Source organism: Catharus ustulatus, chromosome 1 (genome assembly GCF_009819885.2).
Source record: "Catharus ustulatus isolate bCatUst1 chromosome 1, bCatUst1.pri.v2, whole genome shotgun sequence".
Lineage (NCBI taxonomy): Eukaryota > Metazoa > Chordata > Aves > Passeriformes > Turdidae > Catharus > Catharus ustulatus.
Genome location: NC_046221.1, coordinates 115,186,137 through 115,209,285, shown reverse-complemented (window position 1 = coordinate 115,209,285; position 23,149 = coordinate 115,186,137). Strand labels below are relative to the sequence as shown.

Here is a 23,149-nt window from a genome sequence, read left to right as displayed (position 1 = left end):
CAATAGCTTCTGTGTGATTTTTGATTTCTTTAAAGTTCAGAGCAGTCTCAAAGTTCAGGAAACCAGCCATGCCAATTTTATATTAGTTTCTTTTCTTTCTTGGGGTCAAAAAAAAGAGAAGGCAACCTCTGCCCCCTACCCCCCACCTTCCTCCAGAAACAAAAGTACAGTTCCCTACTCGTATATGGCTGCACTGAAACAAACACATTTTATAAAATGAAAGCCATTTTAAAGAATTCCCTGGAGGAGATAACAGACACACAAGGCAGCTATTACTTGTACTCACAATTGCATCAATCTTTGATCTTTATTGTTACGGTATTCTTTCTATTCTGGTACCATAAAAATGTTCCTTGTGGATTTTCTGTAAATAATATATGTGCCTACCCTAAAACTGCTTGGGAAAAAGACATGGTTGCAAATCAGTGCTGCAAATAAAAGCCAAGCATCCCCTTTATTTAATTTCATCCAGAAATGGCTGTGAAATTGCTACCTTGAGAGAGGAAAAAAATTAAGTTTTCACAATTTTCTACTTCCATGACAATCAGTAACATGCAGAATAGATTTTATGCCATTTCCAGTTCTTACTACAACTTTCATATTGAGAATTGGGACTAAAATATAATTTTAATTTGCAAATATGTCATATAAAATATTAGTGGCCTGTAATTTTTTGGAATTTCTGTTAAGATTTATTTTATCCTTTGATATATTTATCATTAATTTACCTAAAGCTTCTTGGAACTATAAATGAGGACAAAATAAGAATTCAGGGGGAGAGAAAGGTGTTCCTATTTAACTTAACTTACTTTAAAATCTGAAAAACATTCAGATCAACAAAAATATGGTGAACAATGGTAAAGAAGAAGAGGAAATTGTTACTGAGCAACCTACTTATAGCTTTCTGCCAAGCAGACACAGAACACATAGGATAATTGATGTTAGAAAAGACCTCCAAAATTATCGAGAAAGTGTAATATCAATCTTCTTTACATGTTATTACATTCAACTTATTTCATATGAATTTTAGGAATTATAAAAACAGATCATATGCATGCAAGAAGAATATTTTTCATAACTTTGTCCATCTACATGCCTTTCATATTATTCCTATAGATTGCTTTGTATATACAAATGTTTTAAAAGTCACAAATTATTTTGTTTATTTCTCATTATATTTGAATTTAATGATTCTTGGATAATTGCATCTTAGCATGCCACTTAGTTGTTCTTTATTCCTTGGATTATATAATGCACACACACACACACATATAAATAAAAAAAGTTTAGAAAGAGGAAAGAGGGATAGTCTTCTGAATTTGAGCTGGGAACTTTCCATGTAAAATCTACCATGAAAAAGTATGGATGGAAAAACACTCATATACACTTCATTGTAACTTTCCCCCAGCTTCCAATAAGTTTGGAACACAAATAAAAATGATTACTTTAATATTCAGTCTACTACTGAATGTATAGGCTGCATGGAATATTATAGGGACTGTAATGCAAGCTGTGCTTTTGTTCACTTCTGGAGTTGTTTATCCCTTGCAAGTTCTTAGCAGTATGCTATCCTAAATATAAAATACCTTCAACCATGCAAACTGAAAATTCAGCTGTCAAATGAGAACAAGGTTTAATATTCATTTTCTTCCTTTCCACTTTCACTGAGAATATCAAGACAAAATGATGAGAGTAAATTACAGAAATTTTACTCTCCCTTTACTTCTCCAGCGTCATCTGATTCAGTGATATTTGACTTCATTGCAAGGAACATCAAATAGTTGCAAGTTGAGATGTGGTCCCATGCAGCAATAGGTAAGACAATACCTAAGTGAAAAAAATGGGAGGAAAAATAGCCTTTTAGTATGAAATATTCTGTTCTTGGGCTCTTTTGCATGCTACCCAAAGAACACCTCTTATAGTTCATTTAATATTGCATTTCTTGTGCATTAATAGAAGGTAATCAGTCTCTGGGGCCCTCAATATGCCTGTTTTATCACTATACAGCTGCTCCAGTAGGAGGTTCTTCATTTAGGAATGAAGAGTATGCCAGCATGCAGAGACATAATTTGGGCTTATCTAAGTCTCCAAACAATGATCCAGCTCCATAAAACTGGTTTGAACAGCACAGGTTCTAACTACTTTAATAAAGAAGGGGAGTATCTTCTAGCAAAGCCCAAAGGGCTGCCAAACAGGGGACAGTCAAAGCAGCAGTGCTTGATCCACATTATTTTAAACATTTGTGGGAAGTGTGATTTTTTTTTCTTTTTACAACACTTTCCCCCTCTCTCACCACACTGAAGTGAATACATCCCTCTTCTCAAACTGGAGCCTTTTATTAGTTTTGGTTCATAACATCCTCTCTCTTCACTTTGATCTGTGTGGCCCAGACTCATTACCTAGTCATTAAAGTAAATAAACCTGAATTCCTCCCATATTCAGGGTGCAAATCTGCAGGATATTGCTGTAACATTAGGCATAATGGTGCAGAATTACTGCTGTAATATTTCAGTACTATGTTACAGAGCTGTCACATTCCACCTAACTGAAATGCACAACAAAAAAAGCAAGCAGCAGATCCAAAAAGTTCAAGTGTAAATGTTAGATGGAGTGGGGTTTTTCCCCCTTTAAGGGAATGAAACATGAAAAACTGAAGTGGTAGACTGAATGAAAATATAAAGTGCCCTATTTTACTTTTTGACTTAAGCATATGGAGAGATCATTAACTGAAAATATATAAGAAAAATATTTAAACTTAAATTACTATATTTTGTATATATTAACAGATATTGCACCATCAATACTCTGTCTATTATTTACAAAACATGATGTAGTCATGTTTTATTTTCAGTCAAGAGAAGTGGAAGACCCAATTTTGCTCGTGTATTTACTGATGAAATCTGTAACTGAGTTGGAGAACCTGCATAAGAATTGCAAACTGTGTCTATAGTAGTTACATTTCCAAAAATTGAAGGGTCATCAAAACCAGAGGGAAAATCGATTACCAAAAGAAAGAAAGAAAGAAAGAAAGAGTTAAAAAAAACCGTTGTGCATTATACTTGACATAAAAATTTCCAAATTTACCATATATCCCTCTATGATTGTCTAGATACCAATGTTTAAATATATCTAGAAGGGCATAAAAATACTTGTGCAAATTGATATAATAGTTACCTAAAAATGGATAGCAGTTTTATGTTATTTCAAAACTTCCATCCAGAGTATTTTTGGTCTTATTTTATCAATGATTTTCCACTTTAACTGCTCCTGTTCAATCTATATTGTGTTTTGCCTCAGAAATTCTACATATGACATGTCATATGACATAAAGTTTCATAATGTTTGTTTTAGAACTGGATGCATCATCCTTCTAAGCCAACCTCCTTATAGACTGCACATCTAATACACACATTTTCCAAAGCTTGCCACAGGTGCAGTAGTAGTTACTCATGGTAGGCAGACTTGTAAGATAAAGCCTCAGACACTATGTGGGGAGATGCTGCTTCCCTGTAAGAGATTCCTGAGCAGTTCTTCCCTTTTATGTTTCAGCAATACTTCTGTATATCTTGTCATGCTAATAAAGTCTCTTTGAGTGCATTAGACACAATTGCATATAAAAAGCTGCAAAAGGACAGTAGAATAAAAACTTTACTTAGTTAACCTCATAACCAGGAGCTTGAAAATGCAATTTTTTGAAGCAGCAGGAAACAGTACACTCTCCAGAAAAAGACAGGTGACATTCAGATTCAGAGTAATTTACTGGTAGTCAGAATGCATATTTTCTTTGGATGAGGACAAGCTCATAGTCCTACCCTCTGGCTCCTTGTAATGTAACTCCAGTAAAATACTGCAAAGAAACCAGGAGAAATGGTCATCCTATAATTCCATATATTGTGTTCTTGTGTGTATACATATGTATATACACATACAAAAACTAGAGTGATGTAAAACAATGCAAAAAATCCAGGAGAAAATAATTTTCAAAAAGGTTGTGAGAGAACAGTTTTAAGGAAAAGAAGGTAAGGTAGGGGGGAAAAAAGAGAAGTAGAAATTCCATGAAAAGACTAATTCCATAGTGGATTGAAAAAATTCAGCTGTAATTGCTAAAATTATTTGGTTGATAGGAAAGGAAAGTAGTGAGAAAGTGGTGAGATACTAATATTTTCTATTCTAACTTATTCTAATATTAGAAACTGGTTTATAAAGACTTCTCTTTATTCTCACTTTAATTCTAAATATATTTTTCTGAGTCTAGAGAAATTTGAAAAAATGTGATCTACTTTGGCAAAAAATAGCAAGCTATTTAAAAGTTTTTTTCAACCACTTTTAAAATACATTTTGCAGATATTAATACAATAGCTTAATAAAAAATCAAAAACCAATAATCTTTCTCTTTTCAAGTAGTGTCACTCATACCTTTTAAAAAAAAGACAATCCTAATGATTGAGTTGGAAGTCAAAGATTCATGCAACTATAAAAAACCCATAATAATATTAGCATTTTACCCACCAAAATGATGCTTAGATACAGTATCAGGACTTGATTACAGTAATTTCACGAATACAAGCCGCACCAATTTGACCAAAATTTTGGTGGAAACCCGGAAGTGCGGCTAATATTCCGGGGCGGCTAATCTATTAACAAAATTCTAAAAGCTGCCAACACGGAAGTGAGAGCCCGCGGCAGCCCCAAGCCAAGCTGGAGCCCGGCCAGCCCCGGCAGAGGTGGGAAAGCCTGGTAGAGGCGGAGCCTGCAGTGTGGGGGGCGGGCGGCTGAGCCTGAGCCAGCAGGGCGGGGCAGGGAGGGCGGCAGAGCCTGAGCCAGCATGGCGGGGGAGCCCGGGAGAACTGGGGCTAGCAGTGCAGGGGGGCATGGCAGAAGCAGGAAGGCCGGCGGGTGGGGCTGCCTGGCAGCGGGGGAAGCCCAGCAGAATCGGGGCCAGCAGCGTGGGGGAGCCCGGCGGTGCGTGGGCATGCAGTGCCGGCCAGGGCGAAGAAACGCGGCGGCGGTGCAGATGGGAGGGGGCGGCTGGCGAGCCTGGCAGCGGCGGCAGTGCCTGGCCCGCCGGCAGGGCGACTACGTAAACAGCGCAGCGGCGACGCGGCCGGCGTGCCTGCCAGCGGCGGCAGTGCCTGGCCCACCGGCAGGGCGACTACGTCAACAACGCAGCGGCGACGCGGCCGGCGTGCCTGCCAGCGGCGGCAGTGCCTGGCCCGCCGGCAGGGCGACTACGTAAACAACGCAGCGGCGACGCGGCCGGCGTGCCTGCCAGCGGCGGCAGTGCCTGGCCCGCCGTCAGGGCGACTACGTAAACAACGCAGCGGCGACGCGGCCGGCATGCCTGCCAGCGGCGGCAGTGGCTGGCCCGCCGGCAGGGCGAGTACGTGAACGCAGCGGCGACGCGGCCGGCATGCCTGCCAGCGGCGGCAGTGGCTGGCCCGCCGGCAGGGCGAGTACGTAAACGCAGCGGCGGGGCGGTGCTGACGGGAGAGGGGGGCCAGTGAGCCCGGCGGTGGCTGCAGCACCACCCAGCCGGCCCCGTCGGCAACCATGAGCGGGCCAAGCCTACCTGGCCCCGCCCCGAGCCAGTAAAGCCTGCTATGCCGCGATCCTGTTACTAATTGGCCAGTTTGTGAAAGCTGCGCACGGATTCTCGCGACGAACGAAAGTGCGGCTAATATTCGGGGTGCGGCTTATCTATTGACAAAGACAGCAACATTGTCGAGGCACCGGGGGTGCGGCTTATAATCCGTGCGGCTTGTATTCGTGAAACTACTGTATTCTTGATTATTTTGAAAAGAAAAAAAATAATAGCATGACTGAGACAATTATATTGTATAGGTTTGCAGTTTTGAGAAACTGAAAATGTTTTTACTAAAATGTTTGGGGAAAATAGCTGTTCCCAGGTCTATTAGCTTGCTGCAGAGATCAGCTGCAAAACACACCTTGCTCTATGGTCAGTAAAGGATCTGACCTTAATCTTGCATTTTCATACAGCCAAAAGAAAGCTGCCTAGAAAAAAAAGTAGAGTACGTGCCTGCATTAACCTTTGAGAGCTGCATTGAGTGCTGCATCTATCCCTCTGAAAGGGATAAGTTTTTGTGGCAAAGTAATTTGGTTTCTAAGTTACTGTTGTTGCAATAGTGAGTGGAGTGGTGTGTAGTGGGCTGGAGAGGAGTGAAAGAGGCTTCTGCTGAAGGGGGCAGCTTCATCTGACTGCCTTGAGCACATCCATTGGGTGTCTGAGCTTGATGTTCCACTTTATCTTTGCTGAGCTTGTCAGGGAAGCATAGTCAGAGGCAAGAGACAAGTGTTTAGACTGCTTTTAGTCTTAATTTAATTTGATCCTGGTTTCAACCTGCAATGTGCAGTAATTTAATGTCTACTATATCACTGATAACTTCATGACATCCTAACCCCTCTCTAAAAGTTTTTATCCCACTCCTGTGTTTCAGAATGGACTACAAAGAGAGCCCTGCAATGTTTAGCCATTCTTTTAGTGTCATCTGAACAGCATCTAGCACAGCAACAAATACTGAAGTCAGACTAGAGTCTTCAAGCCCTTAATCATAAAATGATCTAATTTGAAAAAAAACCCTGTTATACCAACTTGAAATTCATCATCAGTTAACTTGATTTCTGAGGTAACTACCCAATAAAAAGTTGACTGCTTACATACGCTAATTTTTGAAAACATAAATAGTACTTTGTCATTGTGGTTCAAACAATCACAAAAAACAAATAGTCAACAAATGATCAACAAATCATTTTTCAAACTGAATAAAATAAAATCTTATATTTAAGAAATATTATAAAATAAAAGAAATTAAGAACTGTATATTTTCAAAGAGAATATAAAACATTAACAGAGCTTCAATGTGACTAAAAATGAAATATTGACACCATTAGATGCCAATCAAAGAAATTAAGTGTCAACTTCAAATCATAAAATAATGAAAACATCAGAAATTTAGGAAGTGTTCTAAAGCCAGGAAATTCAATATTGACAGAACAGAATGATAAGTATAACAAACTACACACAAAAGAGAAATTCTAGCAAATATCTAAGACTCGGTTCTCCTGGAAATTACATAACATACACTACAGGATTAGATATGTTAAACAATCCAGATTTAGCTGCGCTTGATGGGGAAAAATAATGGAAGATTTTTCACTAAGTTTGGCAAACAATTTGGAAGTGATTTCAAATATTGAAAGTTTTTCATACAGAAATTAATACTGCCTGTAGTATTCTGTAATATTATACAGCATCAGGAACATGAACCAATCATTAAATTCACCAATGTCAGACTTACAGTTTTCCTACCCACAAACGCCAAAAATGAACAAAACAACTCAATGAGACTTTTTCCCCTTTATTCTAAAAAAAAAAACCCCAAACCAAACCAAAACAAAACAAAAAAATCCCCAGGGAAATGCCAATATTAACTTCTTAACTTTTTGCAAGCTTTAGTAGATGTCATTCAATATAGTTCTCTCCCTCTCTGACATTGGAGATGCACACTGCTTTTCATAAGTCATTTGTACCTTTTTCATATCGAGTCAACTGCCCTAATTTCTTCCTACTTAAACTGGCATCTCTAAATGCTTAGTACACCCTTTGAGTCAAGATCTGTTTGGAAAGAATAAAGTCCAATATCCTAGTGAGAGCAAAGCCTGTTGTATTTTCCTCTTAAAAGCTTCCCTTTGTGTCCCAAGGATCCCAAGTGATCCATACAAAAGTACATTATCTCTTGTCAGTATTTTATCTCCTAGTGTTTCCTTTTAAAAGCCTTTGATTTAACTCTGTGCATTCAGGCTCAACAAGATCATACAGAAAAGTGTAGGTCAAATAGGATTTATAATAGCAATGCAGATTGCAGGGGTTAATTAAATTTTAGTCTATGTATGTCCAAACAGCCTTCTTCTGAAATTGTTGTATGTCTAGAACCTTTTCACCCTATGAGTGAGTCTTTTCTGGGTTATATTGCTATGAATCAAGGCTCATTCTTCTAAAATCTCTGGAATTACTCTGACTTAAAGCAATATAAACTTAGGGTACTGGAAATGCAAATTTCTTCTCTGATGTCTGGCTAACTGTGACCATAACAAGGATAAAAAGTATGCAGAAACACATTAATTTGATCTTCCAAGGTAGCTTGCAGAGTTAAAAGAAGTGTAACTGAAAAACAAGACACTTTTTTCAAATAGCTTATACATTCCTTCTCTGAAGCCATCAGCAAGCCTGTCTTACAGCAAAAATTGGACTGGTTTAGATCATAATAATAGAAGATGTATAAAAAATATTTTTGCCCTAATTTCACTGAGTAATTGTATATGTGAATAATACAGCATCTTATTAGAGAGGTTGCCTGCCGCAGTTCTGCTCAAGACTAATCTTTCTTTCAGGAAACCTCAGATATGAATAATTAGACACACTGCCTTTTTTTTTTTTTTTTTTTTTTTTCCTTCAAATGGACTGGCAGCAGAGACTCTAAGTCAGGTTTTGCAAGCCTTGTGTTTATGAAGGAATTAGTCACTGCACTATGACTCCTGTTATGTCACAGAGATGTGCAATGTGGGGCTACTCTCATTCTTTGTCTATCAACACTTGATATTTACTCATGTGACTTCTAATAAACTTTTTAGACATGGCAAAGCCATAAGCTAAATTCAGTTTCATTTGTTTGGTCTGTGCAAGTGGATTGGATGAGCTGAGCGTTCCAGTCAAAATGCAGAAATAAAAGAGGGAACTGCAAATAGCAGTAGAGGTAGATGTTCCCATAAAAAAAGCACAAGGCCAGATTTACAATCCCATTGTGGTAAAAAGTAATTGGAATTAGAAGCTTAAACATTAAATAGAAAAGTCTCTTTTCACAGTGGACTTCTTAAGCTATGATTTCATTTTAGCTCCTTTGATTCTTTGTCACAGCTGAAAGCCCTTTGTCAGCATGGATAGGAAGAGGAGGTTGAGCCCCATCTAGAGCAAGGTGGCATCATTCTTATGGCATCCTCACCACCACTGAGAGAAACTGAAGTCTCCAACATACTCCAAGGGGAATTAAATTGAAGATGCTATTTCCAGAGTCCGTTTTTTTGTGTCACCCACATGCTTTCATTTAAAACAGGTGATTGTCCATTCTGCAGGGGACAGCTTGGCTAGTTCTTCCTAGAAAGCTCAGTGGTATCAAAGTTAATGTCTGGCAGCTTTGAAATGCCAGCCACCTGCATGGCTTCTGATTTTTTGTGCAAACTTCAGATGCAGATATACTTTTGACAAAAACTGCAATGGGTGTATCAAACAAAGATAGCAACAAAGCTAAATGATTTGAAATTTGGATCCCACTGTGGTATTATTACATTAAACTGAATTTGAAGAGTGCTGAGAGGATGGTAATGTAAGAGAACTAAAAATGAATAGAAAATAATACTGATTTTTTTACTTGCTTTTTATATATGTTAACATTATGGGGTTTGGTTACTGAAAGAGTATATCAGATAAAAGCTAGGTTGATTTTTTTGATTTTTTGGTTGGTTGGTTGTGGGGTTTGTTTTGTTTTGTTTGGTTTTGGTTTTTGTTGTTGTTTTGGGTTTTTTGTTGTTTTTTAGAGTTTTTTGTCATGGTAATGGAAGACAAATGGAAAAGGGGATGAAATTACCATTAGCTTACAGGGCTGTGACATTGGAGAGTATCTGTCTGAGGTAAGCAGATTAGCTGCTGAATGTGTAAGTTGCAAAAATAACTCAGAAGCCAAAAGTGAGAACAAATGAGCAAGCAAGTGATCTAATCTCTGTTGGAACACATCACCCATGTGATTTGCAGGGTCCCTTGGAAACAAAGAAGCAGATGAAGCAGGAGTAGCATTTGTGTTATCAGCAATAGAGAAAAATCAATAACAGATAAGGTCTGAGTGTCAGCAAAATAAAGGAACTTTCCATTCCTCTCTGAAACCCTGACACAATTGAAGCAGGGAAAGCCGGGGGTCTCATTACAGTAAGAGGTTCCCTGAACTGCCCGCACTTAATGTTTAGGTATTGTCATACGTAGCTTTAAGTCTGGTAGAATTTAACTATAATTCTAATTTTTTTTTTTAATGTAATAGCCTAAAAAATTAGTTTACATTTATATATCTCTCTTTTTTTTTTTTGAGAGAGAGCTGTAAATGTAAAGTATTTCCATCTGCGGAGCAAACCAGAGATAGGAGACACATTAGTCTTGTAGGCCCTGAGAAACTATGGAATCCAGAAATAGGATTATTATCTAAGTGCTGCTGCAATATGAATTTCAGAGTGTAATTAATTGGATTTCACAATCTGCTAGAACCGTGGGCAGTTAGTGCCTTGAGCAGCAGCAAACCCTTCTCATGGACATGGAGCTCCCAAGCAGCACCAAGGAATCACATTTTGAGACTCAGGAAACTTCCAGTTTCAGTGAAACAGGAAGTACAAGTCAATCACAAATAAATCAATTTTTAAAATATTTTGAACTGGAAAAATGTCTCAGTGTAAGCCAGGTTATTTCAAGGAACAGAATCTGTTCTTTTGCTTGGTCCTGGACACACTAGAGGCGCTGTCAAATAAAGCCACTATTTTTGTTCTGTGCAGTGGACAAGCACTGCATATTTGAACCCTGCACACAGTTGTTTTCTTCTATATTTTTTTCCTAAAAACCTAAAAGAAAATAACAGGCAGAGCAAAAGGCTTTAAAAAACTTACCACACATTTATCTTTCAGCAATATCCAGAGTCAGTACATTTTCCATGTAATTGGAACTGGAGATGTTTGTGGTAATAGATAAGGAAAATATTGACTTTCTAATTGTTTGTTGTTGTGGTTTTTTGCTTTTATGTGGAAGACTTGGAGGTCTACACTGTATTTCCAATTAATGTTGTCTTGTCAAGACTAACAGGCTCAGCTTTAAACCTGTGCATCCAGGAAGGATTACAACCACAAAATAGAGTTTGTTGTTTGTACAAGATACTGAAGAAGATTGGAAAGGTGAACTCAAGAAGGTAATAGCGAAACAGAAGCTGAAATTAGCTGAAGGTTATCCAGGCATAAAAAAAAAAAAATCCCAAACCAGAAATTTAGTGAGTACTACATTTGTCTTAGCAAGAGTCAACATGGTATCAAGGCTGAGAGATGGAGCTACAACAAATGGTACAACCCAGGACAGATTACTACTAAACCTGAAATAAATCCTCTGTGAAGAGCCAGAGAACCTAGTACTGAAGAAACAAACTACTATCATATGGAATGATATGGAACAAAGAAAAGGGGTTTACAATTTTATAGAGCATATGGTGTTAGAATAGTAGCTTACTAAACTTCACCACGCTGGAAGCTGCCATTTTGTTGACCCTGAAAAGGAGAAATATATTTAATCTCCTTTAGACAAAGTATATTTGTCTATAAAGTCCTTGTTAATTGTCCCTTGAAATCTGGCACTATCTTAACTGTTCTACTGTTTGGATTTTCAGAGAACTTGGAAACTCTTGCTATCTGTGTAATTGTTTTCAGTATTATGTATAAACAATGGTAAAAGATGAACACTGTAGGGTTTGAGGTTTTTTTGCAGAATTTACATTTCATATTGCACAGTGCATTAGCACTCAGGAGAAAAAAAATGTCCTTATGCAGTGGCACCTTCCAGAAATACTAGAGCATTGAACTCCACAATTGCCCTTTACTCAGACAGCCAGAAGAGCCATGATTTTTTAGCAGCTATTTTCTTATCTTTAGGACAAAGCTAAAACCATTTCAGGTGCACTGTATCTGGTTTAGAATATCTTGTGATAACTGTCAGCTACAGAAAAGAAGAATAGTGTTTAGAATTTTCTCCTCTATTAACCAAGCTGAAAACAGTGCAGCTGAATTCTCCACCCCCACCCCATGACCAGCTTTTTGTGTCAGAAGTTGTCCCACTGTTTGTGTGCTCACACACAACCTCTGAGATGGAAACATGAGCTTGGTGCTTATTTTCTAATTAAACCTCTTTTATCCAGCTCAAAAGTTGCTTTCAGCACCTTTTTTGGCAGGCAACTTTAATTATTATCAATCATCGGCACAAATCCAAAATATAAAGTAAACTGGATTAAGATTGGAGTACTTAGAGTAGCTAGAATTAGGGCACACTATTGCTTTCTAGAAACAAGATACAAATGTCAAGCACTACATAGGGGGAAAAAAAAGCAAATAGATCCCATAAAATATATATTCATAAGAATCCCCTTGAATGTATCCTTCATCTTCTGGTAAGGAGGCCAGGTTACATCACCCATTTGCAGTTTGTGTTGTAGTTTTCTTTTCTCTAAATTAGCAGATCACTTCCAAAGCTGGTTGTCAGCTATCTGTCCTTCTAAGTGTGAAAGTGGTATGAAAAGAAAGATTGGCAGTAGTGCTGAAGAAAATGTGCCCACATTTATTGCTAATGATGCTTTGATTATGAGGCTTTCACCACGATTATTATTGAGGCTCCAGGAACACCTGCAAACACAAAAGACAGCTCAAACATTTCCTAACCGCTTACACCTCAAATTCAATGACTTCAGGATAACTTCAGTGGATGTATTCATAAATGGTGAAAATCAGTTAAAAGCAACCAAGAAGTAAGACTGCAGTTGATAAAAATATTTTTTTTCCCTTTTACTTCCCCATCAGTTCATGACAGGTGCTTAATGTTAGAGGTCACAGTCACGTGAGATCATCTCTTGTTTCCTCGAAGCAATTTTTGTCCTTCATCACAAAGTGAGCATTTGATGAAGCTTATAATAGCACAAGTAATATTCTGATGTTTGTTGATAAGAAAATTAAAAGAACGATACAATGACTTTTGCTAATCAAGAAACAGATGCACTGATACAGTTGTAAATCAAATTACCTCTCGACAAGCAAATGTAAAACAGTGAAACTTTATACAAATAGGTACTTAATGTGCGTACTCAGAATATCTGAGAGGTAAGCTGATACGTGTTTTTATTACAGTTGTAGGAAATTAAAGGCACTTTTTGAGAAAAGGAAAAAACAAACCACAATGTGACATAATCCTACCCATAAAAAAAGTGGAAGAAAATAAGGCAGGATACTCTGAGTGTTTTATGCACTAGATTGTATCACTGCTTTACTGAAATTCGTGTTTCTAATCCTTTCTTTGTTTTTTGTTGCTATATTGGATGCATCGTCTCTGAATTCATATGCTTAAAAGGAAATGCAGGCATGAAATGTTGCATAGATAACATTTTAAAATTTAAATTACTAGTTACACTGAAGAGAAAGAAGTCCCCAAGGTTCAGCTGAGGTTGTGGTACCCAGTGTTGCTATGTCGGGCCCACCCATACCCTCATCTGATAGGTTATATTTTGCTGAGGGAAATAATTAGTATTATTGCAAAATTCTATAAACACATTTGTTTATGTTGTGATATAAATTGAAGGAAAAGGATACAAAAAATCACAGTTGCTTTTGCAAGCACCTGCCATGAAATAGATTTTTTTTTCTTTTTTTTTTTTTTAGAGACAGAGCATGCTACTTAAACTTGGTAGAAGAGCTTTTTGATGGGTCATTAACCATACATTAGATGATATAGAAATGCGTATTACTTATGGTATTTTGAATCCCAAATATGAATCTCATACTCGACTACCTTTTACATACTTTTAAGGCTTAATTATCACAGCTTTCTGAAGCATTTCCCCATGAAGAGCAAAAAGAAAAAATAAGTAAAAAATTATTTTGTGTAATTTACAGCTGTATTTAAAAAACACAAATGGAAGAAGAATGGAAAATAGTAAGATTATTGATACTGTTCATACACATAATTAGTCATATTTCAGAATGTTCAAAATATTAATACAGTACAAGCTCTCACTAAGGCAAGCCATGTGTTCTGTCTTCCAGACTGCAATTTACATTCAGGAACACTAGCAGAGGCTTGAGGAAGCAAGAGAAGGAACACAGTGATCTCCTCCTGGGTACATCCCACTGGTTAACCATTTGCCTGCTTTAGTACTTCCTGGACAAAATAATCACATGTGTTTCTGTGTGGGATTTACTGAGGTTGAGAAAGGAAATTTCTAATTGTTATCATAAGCTTAAATAGCTTTCCCTTCTTCCCTTTCCGGCCACAGGACAGCTGTATGTATTGTTTATGTAAAAATACATCTGGGATCAGAATGCCAGAGGATAAACTCAGTTAAGAAAGACAGCTGAAGATCGAGCATTAGGTATCTTCTAAGAATTTGGGTGGTTTCAGTTCATTGTCAGTAAACTTTTATGACATTGAGGTAGCCTAAAAAGAGAAGTGCAGATTCTGTTGTATAACAAATTTGTTCTTCCCCAGAAAGAGGCATTCTGCATTGAGAGGAGGCTGAATTCAAGGATCCTTGAGAAAAAAAAAACAAATTAAAGATATAATTTTGCATCCCAAACTACATTGCAATAGTGAGAGGTTAAAAAAAAAGAATAAAATAAAAAGTCTAAACAATATAGGTTCAGTTACTTGTACTGTTCTGTTAGGATATAACAAAACCTGGAGAAGTGGCTTGGATGTTACTCTGTAGAGAGTGAAATGTGTTTGTCCTTCTCTGTTATACATCAAATTTGCAAGCTGCTGGAGAGCAAATTCCAAGACAAGGCTTTCCAAAACTATCATTCAATATAAAAGTTCAAAAATCATAATTAGGAGAATTCCACATATATAAAGAAAGAAATTGAAATGGAAGTGTTTAGACAGCTTTTTGAGAGCATGAATTTTTATATCAGATACTTCTCTTGATACAATCTGATTTCAGAGTCAACACATTTCTAAGTGGCTTAAAATATTTTGCCCTTTCCATAAGCCTAAGAAGTCCCTGAAGTATTATGAAAATCTAAATTCTATTTCTTCTGACCAAATGTTTGAGGAACAGGAGGTGGGCAAAAGTCAAAATCCTCGATGTGACATTTATCTCTTGACACTTGTTTTGTGAACAGCTTTGGGAGCTAAATCCAGTTCTGAATATTTTATCTTTCCATTTTAGGATGAGTCAAACCAACACATTTAAATTTAGAATAGAAATAGTCTTAGATGAATAAAAATTCCCTATAGTCATTAATAGCTGACCAGCATAAGTTAGAGTGCAATTTTCCAGTAAAAATTCAGACTGGAGACCAAGATTCTATAGAAAAGATTTCCCTCTATGTATAAGGTCAGGATTTATGCCAGAGACATGAAAAGAATTTTAATTATAGAAGCCAAAAGCAAATAAAAGTCAATCTAATTTCAGATACTTCAGAAGGAAATTCTGTGAATCTAGCCTTCCTCTGAAGTGTAAAGTATTGTATCTGAATGTCTCAAAACCAATTACAAATATTCCATTTGAAAGAGTCGTAGGAACTGCTTGGATTTTTCTTATAGCTTTGTTAATATTTAGCCTGTTAGAAACCAATATGAATTTATTGTTAACTTCTATAGGAACACATCTTTCAATCACATATCATAAATCCTTGCCTTATCATGCTATGGTTTGAGTGGCTGTTTTGTTCCTGCCTTTGCACCAGCATTCAGGGGTTAACTCAGGTAAGCACCATGCACAACCATACAAAATAATTCAAATTGTGTATGATATTCCTCCACAGGTGCTAAATTACTATATTCACTTTTATTCAATTAAACATGGAAACTAAAACATTCCCTCTAACACATGCTGCTTATTGCCAATTTAGAATTATAGATGACAAAATGTTTCCAGGGAGCTTTCCTACATCCATTCTCTGAAATTTTCTGATCTAAAGCTCTTGTGATAGATTTATTCTATGTAGATCTGCTGGATGTGTGAATTTGACATAATTTTATAATCTCTTATATATTCTCTAAGAACTGATCTTTGTATTATATATGAACTGACCTTTGGTAGCCTTGTGTATCAAACTGACTTTACCCCCAGTGTGTCCGTGGGATGTCCACAGCCTTGAGAGAAATCTACTTTAGCCTAGGAAATTCTCTCAAGCTGGAATGGCCGTGGTATGAGCTGCCCCAAACAAGAGAACCTCCATGACACCTTCAGCAGGGATAACTTTCTTCTTTGTACTGTCTGTGGTGCAAGTGGAAAATGCAGTTACTTGAGTCAGCTTGGGATAGCAATTGCAATGTAAAGTTTGGTTGTAAAACTCGCTAAAGGTGAAGAAGAGCTATGGCATTTTTTCTTCATTGTGTCTTATGGAAGTGATCATTTTTGTCACAATTATCTGATGCAAGCCTGACAGAGAATACCCTCAGTGATCTGGGGAGAAAGTCATAAAAGGCTTTTGCTTCATGCTGAATTTTATTCCCTGAGTTCTCAGCAAGCTTGTGTGAGATATATTGCTAATTTGAGAATGAGTATTCAAGGAGCACTATAGAGGAGACAAAAAGTAGTTGGTAGGATGAATAGCAGTGGTAACTTCGAAATGACATGTGAGCAAGAGACAGATGTGTTCTGTATGGCTACAGTCTATCCATATATTCACTTGGAGAGTATGTTTTCCCTTTTATACTTTCTTTAAAGTTTAGGAAAGATTTGGGAAAGATAAAAAAAATTAAATCTCCATCCACATATTTCTTTACTCCAAGAACTTCCAAAGGACTTACCCTTTTGATCCTGCCTCATTCATCTCTCGATTCCTTCCAAGATGTTTGGTTCCTAAAACGATTTTACAAAACTTAGCCAATATAAGCAAAAAAAGCATAAATGGTAAAAAGGAGCCAAGGATAAATTTTCCCCTTTATTCCTTCCCTTGTGCTGGAGTGAACTGCTGGATTCTAAAGTTCTTTGATGATATTTAAATTTGTACCAAGGATTGGCCTCTCACCTATACATCTAAGGAGCATTTCTGAAATCTAACCACAGCTTCTACATCTCAGCAAATGCTTGTCCCCAGGAAATACCTGAAGTGTAAAAGATGCAAGACTGCTGTTTGCTTTGATTCTGACTTTGCTCTGTTATAAGTTCCAAGTGTTTCTCTTTGAGTGTTTAGTTTCCTTTGCTTTTAAAAGTGAAATGTGAGAAGTATTTGGGATTCTTTTTTTCTGTTTTAGAATGCAAACTCTCAGTCCAAACTTTGAAAGAATTCTTGTCAAGCTGTAGCTAAGTTACACTCCATCACGATGAAATAATCTGTTCTGTGTCCACAGCTGACATTTGTAGAGACGTGGAACTTACCCTGTTTGGTCCAACTGAGAACTTTCTTTGCCTACAATACTCTGGCTCTTGGGAAAGAATTTTTTTCCTCTACTTTCTGTGTGTCTTATATGGCCTTGATTATATGACAGCCCTACCTTTATTTTTTTCTTTTATATACCAAAATAATAGAATCAGATTTGTGTTTTAACACATATGTATATTGTTGGAGCAGGAAGTTATAAGAAAAAAAAGCACTACTCTTATGCTAATCACAAATAGAGTAATAATATTCCCATTTGAGTTCATAAAAGACAAGTCACTGACAGTTTAAATGTATTAAAAACCTGACAGTAAACACATTATCTAGTTTATTCAACAATTTTCAATATTAGGTATCAGAGACTGGAAGCAAATATAAGATACCGTGAAAAAATCTTCTAGAAAAAACATCTTTTTCAGTGAGTTTCCTAATAATTCTTCTTATTGTCACCAGAAAATTCCACTGGCAGCACAATAAATGTCCCCAGAACAACAGATTGGAATCTTTATTTGAAAATTAGGAATGGAGTGAGGATTACATGGGCAATTATAAGCATGTATATCTATAAAAGTAATCCTTTTACAGAACACTATAAAAGAAAATTGCAAAAAATATGTGAATTTATTCATCTTCTGTTAAAAAAGAAGTTAAACTATGCATGAAAACCCTATTAAAAATTTTCCAAAACCCTACTTTAAGTCCTATTATTAGCTATTAAAGTCAGGCTAAAAATTTATATACCATTCACGTCATTTTACATCCAAGACGTTTACTTTTTTTCCAATTCTAAGCTTCTGAGAAATTAAAATTATTTAATTATATAATTCCTTCAGCATTTTAAGTCACCCTTATGGCCAATGCTTTAAAAACATGTCAGGGTTTTTTTTGGGGGGTTTTTTTTGTTGGTGGTGGTGGTGGTGGTGGTGGTGGTGGTGGTGGTGGTGCAGAATGTTATATTTGCTTAATCCCAGAGTTAAAATTGTCATATAGGCAAGAAAAAGTCATATACAGTAAATGTTTGCCCATCTTCCATGAGATAAGTTAAATGTTGTTGATTGGCTGGCAGTATCATGGGACTATTAACACAAAAATGTCTGCAGATCAGGACAAATCCATTCATCCAGCTTAGATTCTCTGCATAATCCTAGTGACATTTTTATGGACAAAGACAAAAGGGATAATACACATTGATGGTGCTAGCTGTTATCTGTGCCCACATCCTTATCTGACACAGTCTTTTATAAAAATCGAGTTTCCCATCAGAAGAGAGCCTTGTTCAGCAATTGCACTCTTCAGGTGGTGATGAGATGGTTGCCTGTGCCCTCAAGTCTTCTTTTTCATACCTGATTAAATTAAAATACCTGATTCAATATCTGATTAAAATAATTACTTATCTGCATTTTGAAGATATATAAATATAAGATTTCTTTTTTGTTTGGGCATTTTACTAACTGCTTAGTTTTTTTGTCAGTATGGGTAGACTCCTACTGATAGATTAGACAAGGCTTGACCACATGTACCAGCAGTGGGAAGTAATCATCATACAGGTAAAACATTAGAAAAAAAATCCCCTGAGAAAGTTTTAGTCCATGCCAGACAGTTTGCTCAAGCACAGTACCCAGGTATGAACTGGAAATAGCTTATTCAGTTTATTTTAAAATGCTATTTTGGCTAATAATTTCCTGTAGTGACAAGTTCCTTGATCTTCACCCAAAATGCAGGAGCAAAGAATTACAATTAGCACTTTTTCTTTTCTTTTTTTTTTTTTGTTCTAAATCCAACTGATGCCCGAAAAGTATTGATTTTAATATCATTTAGGATGCTAAAATTTGTACCAGAAATCTGTTTAGAAAAAAGCTCTCTACCAGTCATCTTTATATTTTTCTTCACCCACCTCTGAATTTCAATAATAATCTTATTTCATTTTTGAAAATCTCTTTTAGTTACTTTTTCATATCTAAAGATAGATACTATTTCAAATTAATATTTATACTATGCTTCAGTTCAATATCTAAAAACATATTTCAAGGCATTCTTTTTATGACAATCATTATTTGATGTATGCCTAGGAAAAAGGAATATGTATTGAAAATATTTTCTGACATAAGATTATTTTTTATTTTATTTCTTTATGGTGGCCTCTCAGCTTACTAGGATGTGTTTGCAAAGCATAACAGTCAGATCCACTGAGGTCTTGTCTTTTACAGCAGACTGAACCTGGTCCTCACTCTGAATGCTTCCAGATATTAATGTGGATTCTGTGTGGAAGTCCAGCCTTTCAGGTTTTTGGGGTTTTTTTGGTTGTTTAATTTGGGGACATGTGTTGAATTAATATCTAGTTAGTTTTAAATTAATATGTAAAAATTATTTAATTTAGTATTTTTCAGGGATTTTCTATTCTCCTTGTAGACATTAGTATATAAAAAACCCAAAACTATTTTTTTTCTAAAGGGATGCAAATGAGATCTCTGCTATTTCAGTATTCAGATGTTCACTTCAGCTGAATTTCACTCAGAAATTAAAAACTCAAAACAAAATCATAGAATTCAAAATAGAAATGTAACGTATGCAATCTCATGGACTAAGTAGTCTGAAAAACACAGGGTTCTTTATATGATAATGTCATCTAATGCAATACTAAGCAAGAACTCTGACATACAGAGAATTTAGCCAGCTTCACCCCATGCGGCACAATGAACATGGCAATTTTTAAACAACTTATAAGGAGTGCAACAAAAAACTGGTTAAAGGGGTTTACACTGTGATGTAAAGAATTAAGCAGAGATTTCACTCTATTCGTTTTTCCCATTCACTGATACACATTCCTAAAAAGATTCTTACCCTGCTTGACAGTCTCATAGATGGTATGAGTGTCTGTAATTACTATCCCTTCTTGGGGAAAAAGGGGAAATTTGTTGTGAAGAGCTTGAGCTGTTGTTCTTGGAATTCAGTTCTATTTCCTAAAACAAACAAAGAAACAAAAGAGAAGTGTGGATGAAAAAAAATGGGGGGAGGAGGGGAAGAATAAACAGCTTGGAGTCTGGATTCTTACCTGCATGATTGCTGCAGAAAAAAAAAAAAAAAACAACAAATCTGAAGAAAAGAAAAAGACATAGCATGTGGTTTTATCATCTGCTTCAAGATCTGGCAAAAATGTGTCAATGTCAAAGCATTCAAGGTACTGCTTTCAACTTCTTTTCTGGTCACAGGCTCAGAGCAGTACTGCCAAAAATCTGTCTTGGCTGGCAAAGTCAGGCTGTTTTCAAACAGAAAGAAGGATTTAAATAAAAAGAAACAAGAGAATGCAGAAGACAAAAAAAAAATAAATTAGAATGGGTGTAAATTGAAAATAAAAATAATAAAAAGAGTGAAGTTGTAATTCTAATCAGAATGCCCAGGATAATAATGATGGCTTAATCAAGGCAAATAGAGGTTTCTTAACCCTTTGGTTTCCTTTTAGGTTATTTCTAAATATCAGGATGGTAGAAGCTCATAATGTTTGAGGAGAACTGTTGCCATAATTGGGGTGGGGGGAGATGGCAGTAAGTTCCTGGCGTGTGGCTGGCATGCCCAGTATGTGCCTCCTCCATTCATTATCTGAAAATTGGTAAAATTGTGGGCTATCAAAGATTTTACAGGATAGCCTAATTCCTGCATTGCTTTGTTTACTGATAAAATCTAAAATCTGGACTGTGTGGTTTTGTCAGCTTCATTTACTAATATTACAATTTTCTATGGAACTATTAGATTAATTCAGTGTTTTATCTACACCAAAAATTTTGTCTTTCAAAAAATCCCCAAAACAAACACAAAACAACAACACCCCCCAAAAAACCCCAAACAAACAAACAAACAAACAAACAAAAAACAAAAAACAAAAAAGAAGCAACAAACAAAAAAACACAATGAGAAAGTATATTTGAATTTTTTACCTTTAGCAATTCAGAATATATATCTAAGACAGAAATTAGGACAAACTCTTTGCTTTCAAAGTATTTTACCCTGAATAAGACATAGATTTTTCTTTGGTCCTAGAAACTGAAAATTGGACAATTCCTCCTGTCTTATAAATAAATATTTTATATCTGTAGTCACCACTTTCAAAAAGGAGATGACTGTTCACTGCAGTAAGGGAATAAATCAGGAATGCATCATTAACTATGATAATATAGTCACCAACATAGATAGCTATTAAAATATATATTTGTCCTTCTGGTATATTGTATATTTCTCGTGCAGAAAGAAAATAATCCCCTCAGAACTCAGAGGAGCATTTTCAGGACCCAAAGAAAAGGCATATGAGGCAGGTCACTTGAGACTTTTCCGTTTTTTCAGAAAACCATTTATTACTAGACATCAACCCTTAAAACCTGCACTGCCTTGTGGCAGGCACTATGATTGAAATTATTTTCCATCAGTGAAATCACAGAAGCCTAATGTGCCAGTATTGTTCTTCAAAGAACTTAAGGATTAGTATCAATAATGTAGGGAGCCACTGAAAAAGCAAGAAATTGAATATGGTCCTTTCTTAACTCATTCCACCTATAGGAGGAAGAGCTTTTGAAAAATATTGTACCATTATGCAATATCAAAACTGCCAATAAAAGCCAGGATAAAACTGTAAGATAATGCCTGCTTCCTGAAATGATCCATGATCTGAATAAAAACTTGCTTTATAAACACAAGTGGAAAGTGCCAGAAAGGTATAAGTTGCCTGCTGGAGTACTGCTGATTTGGTGGAAAACTACTCCAAAGAATGAGCTAAAATGTTTAAAGTAATCTAAGATGCAAATGTAATGCATTGCTCCAGGAGCTCTATAATTGTTTCTCAGTTTGGCAGTTCACTGAACTGTACTGAGTGTTAGTCAGAAAATGAACAGATCTATTTTAACTTCAAGCAGATCTCAGTGGCTGCAACTGGCAGAGAGATGATTCTTAGCAGTTGGAGATGACATCCTCCTTCTCTGCTTCAGTAAAGCAGAAAGGATTTGTAAAATAAAAGTAGACCTTTATGTATCAGACATGTAAGCAAAAATGATGGGAAAAGTTTTAAGCTAGACAAAATGTTAAAAACAATGACTTACAATAAAACTTTGCTAGTTAATACTTAAAGAAACCCCTATATTTTTAAACATTGAAGTTGTGATTTTAAAGTGCAGAATTTCACAATTCTTCTGTTCAAACAACAACAAAAGAGATGAAATGCCGACATTTTCCAGTTAAGAGACAAATAGTGAAATAATCACATTAATCAATAATGTTTTCATTTTAACATAGGTTTTGATAGCTTTACCTATTTTCGTCTGTACTTGAGACTGGTGCAAACAGTAACTGAATATAATACTAATTAATGTATATAAAGACATTATCATGAATCCCAGAAAACATCCACCCTTAGTGAAAATACCACTTTCAACAGCTACTGCATATGACTCCAATTACAGTAATTTCACGAATACAAGTCGCACCAATTTGACCAAAAGTTTGGTGGAAACCCGCAAGTGCGGCCAATATTCCGGGGCGGCTAATACATTAACAAAATTCTAAAAGCTGCCAACACGGAAGTGAGAGCCCGCGGCAGCCCCAAGCCAAGCTGGAGCCCGGCCGGCCCCGGCTGAGGTGGGAAAGCCTGGCAGAGGCGGGGCCAGCAGTGTGGGGGGCGGGCGGCAGAGCCTGAGCCAGCAGGGCGGGGGAGCCCGGGAGAACTGGGGCTAGCAGTGCAGGGGAGCATGGCAGAAGCAGGAAGGCCGGCGGGTGGGGCTGCCTGGCAGCGGGGGAAGCCCAGCATAATCGGGGCCAGCAGCGTGGGGGAGCCCGGCGGTGCGGGGGCCTGCAGTGCCGGTCAGGGCGAGGAAACGCGGCAGCGGTGCAGACGGGAGGGGGTGGCCGACGAGCCTGGCAGCGGCGGCGGCAGCCCTGCCGGCGGGGCGAGCGAACGCGGCGCGGGGCGGCCGGCGAGCCCGGCGGCGGC

General features: G+C 37.0%; 1 long non-coding RNA gene across 1 annotated transcript; it reads right to left on the bottom strand.

Annotated features, from left to right (window-relative positions):
• Nucleotides 1-1,338: 1,338 nt before the first annotated feature.
• Nucleotides 1,339-20,123, bottom strand: LOC117006332. Its single transcript, XR_004419981.1, has 3 exons — nucleotides 20,020-20,123; nucleotides 16,607-16,658; nucleotides 1,339-1,827 (listed from the first exon to the last, which is right to left on the bottom strand). It is a non-coding gene; the product is annotated as an uncharacterized LOC117006332 (long non-coding RNA).
• Between the last annotated feature and the right edge of the window lie 3,026 nt (nucleotides 20,124-23,149).